The sequence below is a fragment of the Excalfactoria chinensis genome, chromosome Z (genome assembly GCF_039878825.1).
Source record: "Excalfactoria chinensis isolate bCotChi1 chromosome Z, bCotChi1.hap2, whole genome shotgun sequence".
NCBI classification, from domain to species: domain Eukaryota; kingdom Metazoa; phylum Chordata; class Aves; order Galliformes; family Phasianidae; genus Excalfactoria; species Excalfactoria chinensis.
This window is the reverse complement of record NC_092857.1, coordinates 33078521-33096554: the sequence shown is the minus strand read 5'-3', so window position 1 is coordinate 33096554 and position 18034 is coordinate 33078521.

The window sequence follows — 18034 nt, the reverse complement described above, 5'->3', positions numbered from 1 at the left end:
CCCCAGGTTCACAGCCTGTGTGAGGCTCCTCATTCCCCCAGCCGATGTCCCATCCCTGCTTGGTTACTGCTTGGTTAGCCGTTCTCCCTAGCTTTTAGCTACTACGGCATGCTGGGATGCTCTGTCATAGTTAGCCTTCCCCTCTGGCTGGCATTCAAACTGCAGAACTGGTTTGTAGCAGTACATCTCCTCATGTTACTCAGAACTGCAGGCCTTCATTTCTGCAAGCAGGAATTTATCATGTATCAGAGCTCTGTGGCGCCTCCTGGGACCTCTGTAGAGTCACAACATCCCACTGCTATGCAAAACCAAGGTGTCTTTCCCGACGATTGACAGTTGGAGTCCTCAGGACTCCTCAAACCCTGGGCGCTGCCAACACCCTGACTCCTCTTTCAGAAAAGAGATGGCCAAAAGGAGCTCTGGGATCTACGTGCTCCTATTTCTGATCTTTGTATCAGCTTTTGATGAGTATTTGCCTGCTGCCAGAGGCGCACACAAGCGCTAGAGGGAACCTCCAGTGTGTGGGCAGGTCCTGGAGCACCCGCAGGGCCCTTCACACCTCCTGCTTCTGCCGCTTGGGGAGCTCCGGAGATGGAGCTTTTGTTGTCTGTAGCAGTCAGCGAAAGATCAGTGTTCAGCCCAGCCAAGCCTGTGAGGGGTGAACAGTGAAGCAGGAAACAGATGCTCTGCTAGAATTCCAAATAAAGGGGGGCTAAAAGGGGGATAGTTAAAGGTAGTTTATAGAAATAAGTAAAGGAAACTTAAAGGTAACAAGTAAAAGAAACAAGGGGCCTAGGAGAGCAGGGAGGATGCAGATAAGGAGTGAGACCTCACAGAGAATATCAGGCAAGGAGGAGAATAGATATTGTAAATACCAGAAGAGGAGTTGCATTCCCCCTGATAAGACAAGAGGGGGTCTACATGCTAAAGATAAAAGGGGGTCAGTATGCTAAAGAGCTATTGAATATGTATCAGAATTCCGAGAACTATTGACTATGTATTAGAAGTCCAAGAAATCATTGACTGTGCATTAGATGTACCTATATCTGTGTCACGATTTTACAAGTCGGTGTGCAAGTTTGGAGGAGCTATCCCCCTTGCACCCGGCGCTGCGCAGCACTGGAATAAACGTACCTGCTTTATAACCAATCTCTGGATTATAGAGTTTGATTCCGCAAGTCAGGGGAGGCTGCCCGTCCTACTGAGCTCGCTGTCGTCGGGGCAGAGGCAGCAGGAGCAAAAAGCCTTTTTTGTTTTACAGTTGGAGCTGGCCTGTGCATGGGAATGTTAGGATAGGTTCCGGCTCTCGTTTTCAGTTTTTGGTAACAGCACACGCAGACTCTTCGCCTCCTTAGAGAAACCAGTGGTTACCGTTTGGAACTGTCATGAATTGGACCAAATCCGTTTTCAGCCGCAAACAAAACCACCGCTGGACGACCACGGGACTCACAACTCCGCACGTGACGCGCCCTCCCCCTGCTGGCCCCAGCTTTTATAGTCTCTTCTGTATTCTGAGTGGCTGCCGTGTCGGCCTTCTGCGACTGCACTCCCTTGTTGCCGGGCAGTGCTGCTCCGAGCGGATTCTCTCTTGTTGTTGATTGGTGACATTCTTCCCGCCACTCTGCTCCCCGCTGCCAGGCTTTCCCGCCACTCGTTGCCACGTGCCTCCGCTCCTCGTCCCGAGCCGCCCGACCTGGGGCGGGGGGGCGAAGCGGCGAAAACAGGAGCGGCGAGTGCAGGAGCCGCAGGGGCGCTTACAAAACCCGGAAGCCCGCTTGACTCCGTTCTGCACAGCCCCCTCCCCAACAACAACAAACACAATGAACAAACATTCACCAACTTTTTACAGAACGGTACGGGCTGCCCGGCATGGGGCGCTGCGGCAGGACAGAAAATGGCTGCCGTCTAACGTTTGTCTGCCCCCTACCAGCACCCGTCTTGGTAATTGCAGGGCCTGACGCGGCTTCTCCCGACCCTGCTCCACCACGTCGTTGCTGCGGGTGCGAGGCGGGCTGATAGCGCCCGATGGCGCTCCTGGCTGACAGGGAATGCCCTTGTCCTGCTGAGGCCGTTCCTTTCTTGAGGGCAGAACGCGGCTGCCCGGGGCTGTGTGTTTCAGAGGAAGATCCGTAGGGGCGCTTTTCCAGATTGGGAATCCCCCGCTGCTTCCAGAGAGGAGTGCGGTCAGCGCTTTAGAGGAATGGCAATGGCTGCCCTGGAAAGGGGCACGGTGGCAGTGTGGAAAGAAGGTGGTTGACGCCCTATTTGTGTACAGTGCGGGGCTGCAAAAATCAGGGGTTTTGACACCGGTGAGATGTCTTTGGCAGACCGCATTTGCATACGGCTGCTCGGTGTCATATTAAATGGGCAGCACCAAAGTGTATGGAAAGGAAATACAAATTATTTGTGCCCGCTTTTCTAGAGATGGGAGCCATTGCAAGAGCCCTGACTGAAGGCTGTGAGTTTAAGAAATATCACATATCAGACCTTGAGACATCAGACCAGAGATGCAGGGAGAAGAAGCAGGTGTACAAAGAACAGTGCAGAAAAGAGTGGTGCAGAATAGTTTGAGGAAGACATCCCTCAGTTGAGGTCGCAGCAATAGCGTGGAAGCCTCTGTGCTTGGGGGTAAAGAGCAGCAGAGCTCTTGGTCATGTTGGGTGAGGTGTTCTTCCAGGCATGCTGAGTGGAGCAAATCCAAACATGAAGCTCCAGCTTGCTGGAAGTACGATGCCTCTCTCCTGACAGACTTACCATACCAGTGTTAGTATGGTAATGATGGTGGTAGAACAGGCTAGAGGTGGCTTCGCTGTCTCTGCGTGGCTTTCTGTGTTGTGTGTGACCATAAAGTCAGTAAGGTACTGCTATTTTCAGGTTCTCAGAATGCAAGTAAACATTATCTTTCTTTCCCCCTGTCTGACTGGTAGCTGCCGAGAAAAGACTGGTAGCTGTCCAGAAACCCAGAAACCGCCTGCCAGACCTCACCTGGAGAGGATGAGGAAGAGTACCGTCGGCAGCTGTCAGACCACTCAAAGAGCCTTGGGCACGGCACTGTTGTGCAGGCTGCCTGTGGCATTTCCCTGCTGACCCCAGCCTCATCTCTTGTCAAGGATTGCTGGTTGAGGTGTGGCACACGTGTTCACCTTGTGAGAAATGCTCGTATTCAGTAGTTTGGGCTTAGGTGAAGTTTCCTATGAATCACAATTCCTTTCATGCTTCTACAGAAGCGGGCAATCCTGACAAGGGTGTGCCAGATCAGAGCACATTTTCTCCATTCCCTCACTGGCCGAGGACTCCCAGGTTTACAGCCTGTGCGAGGCTCCTCATTCCCTCAGCGGATTTCCTGTCCCTGTGTACTGCTTGGTTAGCCCCTCCCAGCTCCCCTCCTCCTACTCTTTAGCTTTTAACTGTTCTGGAATGCTGGGATAACCCCTCATAGTTAGCCTTCCCCTCTTGTCTGGCATTCAGGCTGCAGAACTGGTTTGTACCAGTACATCTCATGTTACGTTATTCACAGCATACACTTTTTCAGAGTATAAAATTGGAATGCTCAGAAATTCAAAGTCTGGCTGAGATTTAATGGTAAAAGTAAAAAGAGGTTTCTGCTGTTTCTCAATGGGGTGGCACGGTTCTGTTCTCCCCACATACAGGATCCAAGCCGATCCCTTTCTGCAATGCAGGTATAACCCATGACAGCGCACCACGGAGATATCTGATGGCAGTGAAAGCGGCACACGCATTTTGGGCTACAACTGGCTGAGCCCACCAGGGCTGTCGATGGTGACGTACCATGAAAGCTGCGGGGTCTCCCACCTCCCAGCCCTGCTGATTCTGAGGTCAGAGCCACGAGCTGCCGCTGTGCAGGCCCAGGCCTTTGTGAGGTCATGACTGGGTGCCACAGTCTGGCCCACTGAGGCACCACCTGGAACTGTTGGCCGTGGCTGCTGATGCATGTGGTAGGAGCTCGTGCTGCTGTCCTGGTGACTGTGCTTGGGGCAGGCGCACTTCTCCTGCAGACTGGGTTTAAGGCTTGTTGCTCACTGGCTTTCTTTTGCGTAGACATTTCTGCTGCTGAAGGGGACACTGAGAGGGGGCAAGCTTGATTCTTCCACATCATGAGGAGAAAGGCTCCACAGAGATCAACAGGGGCACAGAGTGCCCCTGAAAGGGTGAGGGTGAGGAGAGCCGGCAGGAACTTGGAAGAGGCAGAAATGGAGAGCAGCCGGCTCTCAGAAAACAGGTAGGTGGGAGGTTTGTTCCTCCTGGGGACACGAGCTGTTGGGCAGCAGAGATGGAGCAAACGTGGGGCTGAGGACAACACAAAGTCCAGATCCCATGGGAACACAGGGTGAAAAGGAAGCTGGAATGCTGCTCGTGTCCTTTCCATGCTGCACACTGTTGCCAAGCTGGGGCCACTCCCTTGGAGGCTTCCCAAGATCTCTTTTTTGGCCAGGGCCTCCAAACTGGTCAGTCTGCTGGCCGTGGCTCCCATTGCATGGAGACGGTGCACAGCAGGGCTTTCCATTTTCCTCCACAACTCCACCCTGTCTCCAGTGACCCAGGCAGGGCCAGCCACCTACAGAAGCAGCTGTCCAGTGTGGTAGTGGGTGTTTCCATGGGTTAGAGTGGGCAGGCCAGGTTGGCCGTGCTACACACCAGGAGGAAGAACTTGGCTCCTGCCAGCAACAGCTCTGAGCTTCCAGAGCTATGGTAGCGGCTCAGGAGGGAATGGGAGCAAAGCCCCAGTCCACACACCTGGCATGGCTCACAACATCTGGGATGTGAGGGTGATGTGAGGGTGCCAGGCAGCAGGAGCAGAAGGAGCCCAGGAGAGATGGCTGCAGCTTACCTGTGGAGAGCACTTCAAAGCAGTGTGTGTTTCTTCATCTCCTGCATAAGGAGATTTGACTCCTCAGCAAAAAAGAAGCCCATAGCAAAGGGTCCATGATCCACTGCTTTCACTTGCTGTGTCAGCTTCCTTCCCTGGGTTACTTCAGCACCCTTCCTGAAGGGGCTTTTAGTACCAGGTTTTGGCATGGTTTGCCTGTGGTGCTTGAAGGCAGCTGAGGGAAACCCCCCTCCTGGGGGCTGCTCTGTTGGTTGTTGTTTGCCAGCAGCAGACTCCCCACTTTGCTGCTTTGCAGCTTGTAAGAGAAGATACCCCAGAGAAGGGTTCTGCCTCAAACCCTGAGCGCTGCCAACACCCCGACTCATTCTTTTTCAGGAGGGAGATGGCCAAAAGGAGCTCTGGGATCTGTCTGCTCCTTCTTCTAATCTTTGTAATATTTCTTGGTGAGTATTTGCCTACTGCCAGCAGCACACACAAATACTAGATGGGACCTCCAGTGTGTGGGCAGGTTCTGGAGCACCCACGGTGCCCTTTGCACCTCCCGCTTCTGCTGCTCAGGGAGCTCTGAAGGTGCTGTTGACACACAGATCCCAGGTGGCCCGAGCGCCAACTCAAAGCCATTTCAGAGCTTTTGGTTTGGACGCTGTGTGCAGGAGCTCCCACAACCTGTAGCTTTTGTTGTCTGTACCAGTCAGACTAAGAGCAGAGGTCAGCCAAGCCAAGCCTATGAGGGGAGGCTGCCTGTCCTACCAAGCTCACTGTCAGAGAGGCAGAGGCAGCGGGAGCAAAAAGCCTTTCTGCTTTACAGTCAGGGTTGCAGTTAAGACCTTTCCCCCTTCTCAAAACCGTAACCTGGGTCCTGTGCTGGGGAAGCACCCAGCTGCCGCGCTGCTGTGCTGCTACTGCTCCTGCAGCCCTCTGCATGGAGGGGGGCTGGAGGAAGTAGGTACAGTGACAGGCAGGGCCAACGTGGTTTCGTCTCGAGAGGCTGAGCATGGGCTTGCCCAAGGTTATGTAGAAAGAGAGGACTGTCTGGGGGCAGTCCCTACCATTAGTGGGAGCCAGGAAAGGTAGGGTAGCTGCCCAGTGCTGAATGCACCTAGAGGGCATGGCTGTGCCAAACCTGCAAGCCAAAGAACAGGGTCCATACTTGCATGTCCATGTGCTCTCTGCCCCAGTCCCCCACATCCTCAGGGAACATCCTGCACCCTGGTCTGGGGGGGAGACAGTGGGACTATGGCAATCCTTAGAAACCAGAGAGAAATAACTTTCTGTCTGTGTTGCAAATGACAGTTGGTGCTTACTACGAATACTCGTTGGCAAGAATATTGTGGACAAAGGATTTCATACAGGTCAGTGACAACTGCTGAGGGACAGAGAGTTCCCACAGAGGACGTCTGTAGGTGGTGGCTGGGCAAATGCACGCGTCCTCCTGTTGCCAGCATCGAGTGGTGCTCCAATGGAAATTCTTGCCCTTTCAGGTGCTGTCATTGCAGAGTGCTCCACGCATGATGAACTTAGGGTAAGGGCCCCCATCTGTCCTGCTGCTCTCCTGGTGGGATAGTGGCAGACGAGCTCTTGTCATTTGCGCTGCCATGCACAATCCTCAGGGCTTGTGCCTTTCCTTTTCTGTCTTTTATGACACATGGAGGTGATGGGAAGCGCTCCTAAGCTTGAAAAGAAAAGGCAGCACAAAGAAAGGCCTGTGTGCCTGCTCGTCTGTGAGCTCTGAGTGCACTTGAGGGGCTGCGCAGCTCTCTGACATCATCTGCTTTGTGGGTGTTTGCAGGAATTCGCTGACTGAGCAAACCCAGGGGATTGAAAACCAGAAGAAGGAGGTGTCCTATCTGGCTGAAGAGCAGAGCACTGTGATGAAGGTGATCCTGTTGTTTGAGTAAGAGGCTGGGATGAGCAGAGCCTTGGGCAGGGTGCTTTTGTGGAGCTGGCTGTGGGATTCCCTGCTGACCCCAGCCACTCATCTCACAGCAGGCAGTGCTGGTTGAGCTCCCCTCCTGCAAAGGCTTTCTCTTGGTCACATTTACCCAGGCCACCTCCTGCGGCTGGAAAGCTGCCCGCATTCTTGTCCTGGTAATCTAGGACCTCCGGCAGCTCTGGTGTCTTCCAGAGAGTGGAGACTCCTGGGTTCCCTTTCAGACGTATCCTCCCCTGCCACAGCTCATCCAGAGAGCGTGGAGACAACTAGCCAGTGGTGTCCCAGCCCGTACTATGGCGGGGGACACAAAAATTCCTGTCCCGCCCTTAACTTGTCCTGATGAAAAAAGGCTGAGCGTCTCTGCAGACGAGGCCTGTGTTTTGCTTTCTGATGCACTTCCTGACGATGTTCCTTGGCTTTGATACGGAATGCAGCGGTCCACTGTAGCAGCCTGGTGACGTGCTCATCTCCTGTGCTGCTTTCTTTCTTCCCCAGGATGTCCAGGATGTGAGAGAGGCAGTGTCTGTGACACCTAGGGAAAACTGCTTCGCAAAGCCTGACTGGGTTCTGAAAAGTGCAGGTATGGACTCAGACAGGTGTGTCTTGTTACACTGGGCTTATGCTCAGCGCTGCCAAAAGGAGGCCGTGCTGCAGCCTCATCTCTCTGAGGAAGAGCCAGATGAGACTACACCAGCTGGCCCAAGGACACAGCTGTGGCACCGCGGCTCCCTTGGGCTCAGCCCCATCATGCCCTCGCTCCCTGCAGTGGTGCCTCTGGTAGGAGTTCCTGCGCTTTGCTGGTATTTCTCATGGACCACAACCAGGTCCATGTTGTCCTTAGCTCTCCCCACGCAGCTCGGCCTTGAGCCTGCTGCCCTTCACACAGGGCCTTGCTGCCTGCCACTGTCCGCAGACCCCATCTCTGTGCACCGGAGATAGGGATGCTGTCAGTAGGCAGCCTTAGAAATAGCCTGAGACATCTAGATGCTGGGAGACTGGGTTCCTGGCAATCATCCGCTATCTTCTCTGTTCAGGGGTCTCCATAGACCTGCAGAGATCATCCAGTTCTGCATGGCACTGCAAGGTGGCTTGGTTCCTGTGCTCTCCAAACGTGCTGGAGACCTTTGAGCAGGTGGGGTAACTGAGATCCTCGGTGCTGCTTTTGTTCCCTCCTGTCGAGCTGGGGGAAGCCCCTGGGACTCTCCCCTCAATCCCCTCTGCAGTACTGCTCAAGCCCATGGTGCTGCTCAGGTGCCCGGCTCCTGAGGACTCCCTTAGTTCTTGGCTTACCAGAAACCAGTGGTATTCCTCTGAAGGCAGGCTGACCTGGGCTGAGTTGTGCTGCTACATCCTGCATCCCATTGTCCGTGGTCAGGGCTGGGTGAGGAATCTGCTCCTCTGCCACCCCGTTTGCCTTTGTCAGCTCTGATCGCTATTCTTTGCGTTGGATGTGGGTCGATGCTGGGGAAGATGCGGATCTGTTTGGCTGAACAGGAGCTTTCTTTGTAGCCCTGACTCCGGTGTGGGGCTTCCCACGTTTCGTAACGGATATTTTCCTCTCCATGGAAACTTGCAGGGCTCTCTTTCTCTTGCCAGCAAGGCAGCGGGTCGTGCCTGTCTGCTTCTTTACCTGCCATCTGCAGCACCAAAACAGCTTTTACGCTCAGTGCTGCCTGTGCTTTTGGCAGTGTGGGCAGCAGTGTGGGCCTCATGTCTCCCTTACTCCCTGCTCTCTGCTTTCAGGTGGACCTTTCCCCGGGATTCTGCTGGCCTCTGAAAGCATCACAGAACCAGATGATCTTCAACTTGCCTGCAAAAGTCCAGCTGACTGCAGTCACTGTGCGGCATACGGTGGACACAACCGTTTGGCATGCTGACAGTGCTCCCCGTAATTTTGTTGTCTATGTAAGTGTCTGCTGGTACATGGGGCTGGGACGTGGCTGTAGGGAAATGCCCCCGCTAGGGAATATTCTGGAGAAGAGGACCAGTACGTCCTTTGAGCAGTGCTGAGAGGGAGGCTCAGCTCTACCACATCCTGCACTGGAGCTGTTAGAGCGACTGGAGCTCGAATGGCCCAGGTACGTGGTACATGTGTTGACCTGCTGCCCTGTGCTTTATCTCTTAGGGTCTGGATGAGAGAGGAGAGAACCAAGCTTTGCTTGGGAAATTCACCTATGATGTCAGGAAAGAGCTGACCCAGACCTTTGAACTGCAGGTACAGTTGTTGCGTGTGGGCAGGAGACCGTTCCAGAAACACTGCTTTGGCAGCAAGTCAGTGGCAGGGGGAGCGTGGGGAGTCCCTGCCAGGGCAGGGGTCCAGCACGGGGGCCAGGAGGAACGTGCTGAGGTTCAGAGGGCCGTGAGCACGTGGCATGGCAGGGTAGCTGAATAAAACAGGGAGAGCACCGTGTTGGACCCAGCAGTGCGCAGGTGTGCAGTTCCCCAGCAGTGCCCACCACTTTTGGCGGAGCCCTGCAGGCCCACATGTGAAGGGAAATGCCTTGAAATGCAAGTGTCAGGTGGTGAGAGCCAATCTAGGCCCTTTTTCCCCTGGGATCACACAGCGTCAGGCTTCCAGTGCTGCTCATTCTGCTACCACAGGCCAGATGTTTGCTCCGCTGGGGCACAGGGGACTTAGAGGGACCGCCTGGGAGAAGGGAAGCAGTGAGAAGCCTCCTCCTCAGCCAAGGAGGGAGCTGGCACCCTGCTGACAAGGAAACGCATGGAGGCAGCTGTGGTTGCTTCCAGGCCAGTTGTGAAGTCTCTTGTCCTCTTTGTTTTGCAGACCGGAACACCCAGAGCCTTTTGGTATATAAAGCTCGTTGTACTCAACAACTGGGGAAACGTGGGACACACCTGTATTTATCGGGTGCAGGTTCATGGCAAGATAGCGTGAACAACTGACATTGGCTGAAGACACTGATTGGCATTGTAGAAATAGATTATTTAAAAAATAAAACACAAAATTATCCCAGACCAGTGTTGTGTGTTTGCTGTGGTGCAGAAGGTGTTCTTTCACAGGCTTCCTCTGAGTAGGCCGTTTCTACTTGTCCAGCAGAAACCAGACATTCCTCACTTTGCCTCTGGCCCCTGGATGCGAGGGAACCAACAGCCATATGGGGGAATTCTCTGGGCTGTGTGCAGACCTTATATTCCCTGCTTTTTCTAGCTCATGCACTATTGTAGATATTTCCTCCTGCCCCCCTGGGAGTCTATACTGTTTAGCATTAGTGATCCTACATGGACTGGGTAGGAGAAAAGGCTCATATTTTGCATGGCCTCTTAAGACTGCCCGCACTGCCCGGATACTAATACATCTCTCTCTCAGTCTGAACACTCCTATAGTTGTCTGGATGGTCAGACACCATACCATGCCTATGCCTGGGCTGTGCTGTGGGACTGGGGCCACAGACACTTTATTCTCCCCAGGTGGGAGATGCCTGACCGCCAGTTTCAACCACGTCTGCGTGACAAGAATGGTCTGTCCCCCAAATCCCACCCACATTACACCTTTTCCTTGGAATTTAGTCAGATCACCGTAAATGACTGAAGTTTCCGTGCCTGTGTCCACCAATGCCATTAACCACTGTACATCTTTTCAAGACCAAAAAATTGTTAATTCGACACAGGGCCTCTGGTCCCATCTGGAGGCCCTAGTTACGGGACGACTACCATCCCATCACGCCATAAATTGTCCGGTGGCTGAGTCTTTTTCCCCAGGTGGATCGAGCATAGTAGCTAGAGTCACCCGAGGAGGCTTTTTTCTGCTTTTAGGAACTATAATGTCTTCCAGGTTCCCAGTTCTTACTGGAATTATTTGTACCCCTGCTCTTCTGGGAGTACTCTGAAATTTCCATCATCTCATAACTGTTTCTTTAACCAATGTAATACATGATTAGGTTGCCAGTCAGTCTTGGCAAAGGCTACCCAGCCCATATAAGATCACTGAACATTTATTTCTGGGACACCTGTGTAGGGCCTGAAGGGGGTATCCATGGCACAGCCCTTGGTGACCGTGCACACAGCAGGGGGGTTGAAACTAAATGATTATTGTGGCCCTTTTCTACCCAGGCCATTCAGTGATTCTATGAAACTGGCCCTCTACTGTGTGCTGGTGAGGCCTCACCAGGAGTACTGCGTTCAGATGTGAGTTCCTCGGTGCAGAAGAAATGTGGACCTGCTGGAGTGCATCCAGAGGAGGGCCACAGAAATGATCCAAGGGACGGAACACCTCTCCTACAAGGACAGGCAGAGAGTGCTGGGGCTGCTCAGCCTGCAGAAGAGAGGGCTGCAAGGTGACCTGTCCGTAACTTAATGTCAGGACAGAGGTTTTATCAAGATCCCCAGAGGGACCGGATATTCAAGGTAGCAGAGGGTAATGGGTGGTGGCCTGGTCCACAAGTGCATGTGAAAAGGCAGAAAACTCTTCGTAGTCCCATGGTCATGTTATGGATATACACCTCAAATGGAAGGAAAGCAGAATGAACTGTTGATTGCCCTGTAACATCAGCCATGTTGTGAGAAACGTTTCCTACTTCCTGAGGTGAGTTCCCTTCTTTGTTCCCCACAGGTTGAGGCCCCCAGGTTCACAGCCTGTGTGAGGCTCCTCATTCCCCCAGCCGATGTCCCATCCCTGCTTGGTTACTGCTTGGTTAGCCGTTCTCCCTAGCTTTTAGCTACTACGGCATGCTGGGATGCTCTGTCATAGTTAGCCTTCCCCTCTGGCTGGCATTCAAACTGCAGAACTGGTTTGTAGCAGTACATCTCCTCATGTTACTCAGAACTGCAGGCCTTCATTTCTGCAAGCAGGAATTTATCATGTATCAGAGCTCTGTGGCGCCTCCTGGGACCTCTGTAGAGTCACAACATCCCACTGCTATGCAAAACCAAGGTGTCTTTCCCGACGATTGACAGTTGGAGTCCTCAGGACTCCTCAAACCCTGGGCGCTGCCAACACCCTGACTCCTCTTTCAGAAAAGAGATGGCCAAAAGGAGCTCTGGGATCTACGTGCTCCTATTTCTGATCTTTGTATCAGCTTTTGATGAGTATTTGCCTGCTGCCAGAGGCGCACACAAGCGCTAGAGGGAACCTCCAGTGTGTGGGCAGGTCCTGGAGCACCCGCAGGGCCCTTCACACCTCCTGCTTCTGCCGCTTGGGGAGCTCCGGAGATGGAGCTTTTGTTGTCTGTAGCAGTCAGCGAAAGATCAGTGTTCAGCCCAGCCAAGCCTGTGAGGGGTGAACAGTGAAGCAGGAAACAGATGCTCTGCTAGAATTCCAAATAAAGGGGGGCTAAAAGGGGGATAGTTAAAGGTAGTTTATAGAAATAAGTAAAGGAAACTTAAAGGTAACAAGTAAAAGAAACAAGGGGCCTAGGAGAGCAGGGAGGATGCAGATAAGGAGTGAGACCTCACAGAGAATATCAGGCAAGGAGGAGAATAGATATTGTAAATACCAGAAGAGGAGTTGCATTCCCCCTGATAAGACAAGAGGGGGTCTACATGCTAAAGATAAAAGGGGGTCAGTATGCTAAAGAGCTATTGAATATGTATCAGAATTCCGAGAACTATTGACTATGTATTAGAAGTCCAAGAAATCATTGACTGTGCATTAGATGTACCTATATCTGTGTCACGATTTTACAAGTCGGTGTGCAAGTTTGGAGGAGCTATCCCCCTTGCACCCGGCGCTGCGCAGCACTGGAATAAACGTACCTGCTTTATAACCAATCTCTGGATTATAGAGTTTGATTCCGCAAGTCAGGGGAGGCTGCCCGTCCTACTGAGCTCGCTGTCGTCGGGGCAGAGGCAGCAGGAGCAAAAAGCCTTTTTTGTTTTACAGTTGGAGCTGGCCTGTGCATGGGAATGTTAGGATAGGTTCCGGCTCTCGTTTTCAGTTTTTGGTAACAGCACACGCAGACTCTTCGCCTCCTTAGAGAAACCAGTGGTTACCGTTTGGAACTGTCATGAATTGGACCAAATCCGTTTTCAGCCGCAAACAAAACCACCGCTGGACGACCACGGGACTCACAACTCCGCACGTGACGCGCCCTCCCCCTGCTGGCCCCAGCTTTTATAGTCTCTTCTGTATTCTGAGTGGCTGCCGTGTCGGCCTTCTGCGACTGCACTCCCTTGTTGCCGGGCAGTGCTGCTCCGAGCGGATTCTCTCTTGTTGTTGATTGGTGACATTCTTCCCGCCACTCTGCTCCCCGCTGCCAGGCTTTCCCGCCACTCGTTGCCACGTGCCTCCGCTCCTCGTCCCGAGCCGCCCGACCTGGGGCGGGGGGGCGAAGCGGCGAAAACAGGAGCGGCGAGTGCAGGAGCCGCAGGGGCGCTTACAAAACCCGGAAGCCCGCTTGACTCCGTTCTGCACAGCCCCCTCCCCAACAACAACAAACACAATGAACAAACATTCACCAACTTTTTACAGAACGGTACGGGCTGCCCGGCATGGGGCGCTGCGGCAGGACAGAAAATGGCTGCCGTCTAACGTTTGTCTGCCCCCTACCAGCACCCGTCTTGGTAATTGCAGGGCCTGACGCGGCTTCTCCCGACCCTGCTCCACCACGTCGTTGCTGCGGGTGCGAGGCGGGCTGATAGCGCCCGATGGCGCTCCTGGCTGACAGGGAATGCCCTTGTCCTGCTGAGGCCGTTCCTTTCTTGAGGGCAGAACGCGGCTGCCCGGGGCTGTGTGTTTCAGAGGAAGATCCGTAGGGGCGCTTTTCCAGATTGGGAATCCCCCGCTGCTTCCAGAGAGGAGTGCGGTCAGCGCTTTAGAGGAATGGCAATGGCTGCCCTGGAAAGGGGCACGGTGGCAGTGTGGAAAGAAGGTGGTTGACGCCCTATTTGTGTACAGTGCGGGGCTGCAAAAATCAGGGGTTTTGACACCGGTGAGATGTCTTTGGCAGACCGCATTTGCATACGGCTGCTCGGTGTCATATTAAATGGGCAGCACCAAAGTGTATGGAAAGGAAATACAAATTATTTGTGCCCGCTTTTCTAGAGATGGGAGCCATTGCAAGAGCCCTGACTGAAGGCTGTGAGTTTAAGAAATATCACATATCAGACCTTGAGACATCAGACCAGAGATGCAGGGAGAAGAAGCAGGTGTACAAAGAACAGTGCAGAAAAGAGTGGTGCAGAATAGTTTGAGGAAGACATCCCTCAGTTGAGGTCGCAGCAATAGCGTGGAAGCCTCTGTGCTTGGGGGTAAAGAGCAGCAGAGCTCTTGGTCATGTTGGGTGAGGTGTTCTTCCAGGCATGCTGAGTGGAGCAAATCCAAACATGAAGCTCCAGCTTGCTGGAAGTACGATGCCTCTCTCCTGACAGACTTACCATACCAGTGTTAGTATGGTAATGATGGTGGTAGAACAGGCTAGAGGTGGCTTCGCTGTCTCTGCGTGGCTTTCTGTGTTGTGTGTGACCATAAAGTCAGTAAGGTACTGCTATTTTCAGGTTCTCAGAATGCAAGTAAACATTATCTTTCTTTCCCCCTGTCTGACTGGTAGCTGCCGAGAAAAGACTGGTAGCTGTCCAGAAACCCAGAAACCGCCTGCCAGACCTCACCTGGAGAGGATGAGGAAGAGTACCGTCGGCAGCTGTCAGACCACTCAAAGAGCCTTGGGCACGGCACTGTTGTGCAGGCTGCCTGTGGCATTTCCCTGCTGACCCCAGCCTCATCTCTTGTCAAGGATTGCTGGTTGAGGTGTGGCACACGTGTTCACCTTGTGAGAAATGCTCGTATTCAGTAGTTTGGGCTTAGGTGAAGTTTCCTATGAATCACAATTCCTTTCATGCTTCTACAGAAGCGGGCAATCCTGACAAGGGTGTGCCAGATCAGAGCACATTTTCTCCATTCCCTCACTGGCCGAGGACTCCCAGGTTTACAGCCTGTGCGAGGCTCCTCATTCCCTCAGCGGATTTCCTGTCCCTGTGTACTGCTTGGTTAGCCCCTCCCAGCTCCCCTCCTCCTACTCTTTAGCTTTTAACTGTTCTGGAATGCTGGGATAACCCCTCATAGTTAGCCTTCCCCTCTTGTCTGGCATTCAGGCTGCAGAACTGGTTTGTACCAGTACATCTCATGTTACGTTATTCACAGCATACACTTTTTCAGAGTATAAAATTGGAATGCTCAGAAATTCAAAGTCTGGCTGAGATTTAATGGTAAAAGAAAAAAGAGGTTTCTGCTGTTTCTCAATGGGGTGGCACGGTTCTGTTCTCCCCACATACAGGATCCAAGCCGATCCCTTTCTGCAATGCAGGTATAACCCATGACAGCGCACCACGGAGATATCTGATGGCAGTGAAAGCGGCACACGCATTTTGGGCTACAACTGGCTGAGCCCACCAGGGCTGTCGATGGTGACGTACCATGAAAGCTGCGGGGTCTCCCACCTGCCAGCCCTGCTGATTCTGAGGTCAGAGCCACGAGCTGCCGCTGTGCAGGCCCAGGCCTTTGTGAGGTCATGACTGGGTGCCACAGTCTGGCCCACTGAGGCACCACCTGGAACTGTTGGCCGTGGCTGCCGATGCATGTGGTAGGAGCTCGTGCTGCTGTCCTGGTGACTGTGCTTGGGGCAGGCGCACTTCTCCTGCAGACTGGGTTTAAGGCTTGTTGCTCACTGGCTTTCTTTTGCGTAGACATTTCTGCTGCTGAAGGGGACACTGAGAGGGGGCAAGCTTGATTCTTCCACATCATGAGGAGAAAGGCTCCACAGAGATCAACAGGGGCACAGAGTGCCCCTGAAAGGGTGAGGGTGAGGAGAGCCGGCAGGAACTTGGAAGAGGCAGAAATGGAGAGCAGCCGGCTCTCAGAAAACAGGTAGGTGGGAGGTTTGTTCCTCCTGGGGACACGAGCTGTTGGGCAGCAGAGATGGAGCAAACGTGGGGCTGAGGACAACACAAAGTCCAGATCCCATGGGAACACAGGGTGAAAAGGAAGCTGGAATGCTACTCATATCCTTTGTGTGCTGCTCATATCCTTTCCATGCTGCTTGTATCCTTTCCATGCTGCTCGTGTCCTTTCCATGCTGCACACTGTTGCCAAGCTGGGGCTGCTCCCTCGGAGGCTTCCCAACATCTCTCTTCTTGCTGGGGCCTCCGAGCTGGTCAGTCTGCTGGCCGTGGCTCCCGTGGTGTGGAAACGGTGCACAGCAGGGCTTTTCATTTTCCTCCACAGCTGCACCCTGTCTCCAGTGGCCCAGGTAGGGCCAGCCAGCTACAGAAGCAGTGCTTTGTACAATGAGGGTAAGTCCAGGGCTTTGCTCCACCAGGTTTCTGGGGTGCGTTTTGGCCAGCAAGGGGCACCCCAGTACAACAGGAGCTGGGACGCCAAGCCTTAGGCTGACCTCCTTCTCTGAACGTGCCATCAGAGGTGTGCCTGCAAAGTGACTCTTCCCAGCCCTCAGTATCCTGCTCATAGGATGCACCCAGCAGCCCCGTCTCCTGGGCACAGCCCTGCCCCTGCCCTTCTTAGAGGGTCAGACACGGTTCTGACTGTATTCCTGGAGGACATGCTTGAGCTTTTGTTTTTCCTCTTTCTTTGCCAGTGTCCGACATCATCAGGTATCTGAGAGAGTCACCAACCCTGGTCTCCCTCAAGAGACACTTCAGAACATGCATCTCCTCTGTGTGAGTACAGCAGCTGTCCAGTGTGGTAGTGGGGGTTCCATTGGTCCGGGTGGGCAGGCCAGGCTGGCGGTGCTACCCACCGGGAGAATGGTGCAGCCTACCTGTGGAGAGTACCTCAAAGCAGGACGTGTTTCTTCATCTCCTGCATAAGGAGATTTGACTCCTCAGCAAAAGAGAAGTCAAGCTCACAGCAAAGGGCCTGTGAGCCACTGCTTTCGCTTGCTGGATCAGCATTCTTCCCTGGGTTACTTCAGCAGCCTTCCTGAAGGTGCTCTGGGAGGCAGGATTTGGCATGGTTTGCCTGTGGTGCTGAAGGCAGCTGAGGGAAGCCCCACTCCTTCTGGAGGCTGCTCTGTTGGATGTTCTTTGCCAGCAGCAGACTCCCCACTTTGCTGCTTTGCAGCCTGTAAGAGAAGATACCCCTGAGAAGGGTTCTGCCTCAAACCCTGAGCGCTGCCAACACCCTGACTCCTTCATTTTCAGGAAGGAGATGTCCAAAAGCAGGTCTGGGATCTGTCTGCTCCTTCTTCTGATCCTTCTATCAGCTCATGGTGAGTATTTGCCTGTTGCCAGCAGCGCACACAAACGTTAGAGGGGTGGCAGGTTCTGGAGCACCTGCGGGGCCCTTCGCACCTCCCGCTTCTGCTGCTCAGGGAGCTCTGAAGGTGCTGTTGACACACAGATCCCAGGTGGCCCGAGCGCCAACTCAAAGCCATTTCAGAGCTTTAGGTTTGGACGCTGTGTGCAGGAGCTCCCACACCCCGTAGCTTTTGTTGTCTGTACAAGTCAGAGTAAGAGCAGAGGTCAGCCAAGCCAAGCCTATGAGGGGAGGCTGCCTGTCCTACCAAGTTCACTGTCAGAGAGGCAGAGGCAGCGGGAGCAAAAAGCCTTTGTGCTTTACAGTCAGGGTTGCAGTTAAGACCTTTCCCCCTTCTCAAAACCGTAACCCGGGTCCTGTGCTGGGGAAGCACCCAGCTGCCGCGCTGCTGTGCTACTACTGCTCCTGCAGCCCTCTGCATGGAGAGGGGCTGGGGGAAGTAGGGACAGTGACAGGCAGGGCCAACGTGGGTTCGTCTCGAGAGGCTGAGCATGGGCTTGCCCAAGGTTATGTAGAAAGAGAGGACTGTCTGGGGGCAGTCCCTACCATTAGTGGGAGCCAGGAAAGGTAGGGTAGCTGCCCAGTGCTGAATGCACCTGGAGGGCATGGCTGTGCCAAACCTGCAAGCCAAAGAACAGGGTCCATTCTTGCATGTCCATGTGCTCTCTGCCCCAGTCCCCCACATCCTCAGGGAACATCCTGCACCCTGGTCTGGGGGCGCGACAGTGGGACTATGGCAATCCTTAGAAACCAGAGAGAAATAACTTTCTGTCTGTGTTGCAAATGACAGCTGGTGCTTACTGTGGAGTCTCATTGGCAAAAATATCGTGGACAAAGGATTTCATGCAGGTCAGTGACAACTGCTGAGGGACAGGGAGTTCCCACAGAGAATGTCTATAGGTGATGGCTGGGCAAATGCATGCATCCTCCTGTTGCCAGCATCGAGTGGTGCTCCAATGGAAATTCTTGCCCTTTCAGGTGCTGTCATTGCAGAGTGCTCCACGCATGATGAACTTAGGGTAAGGGC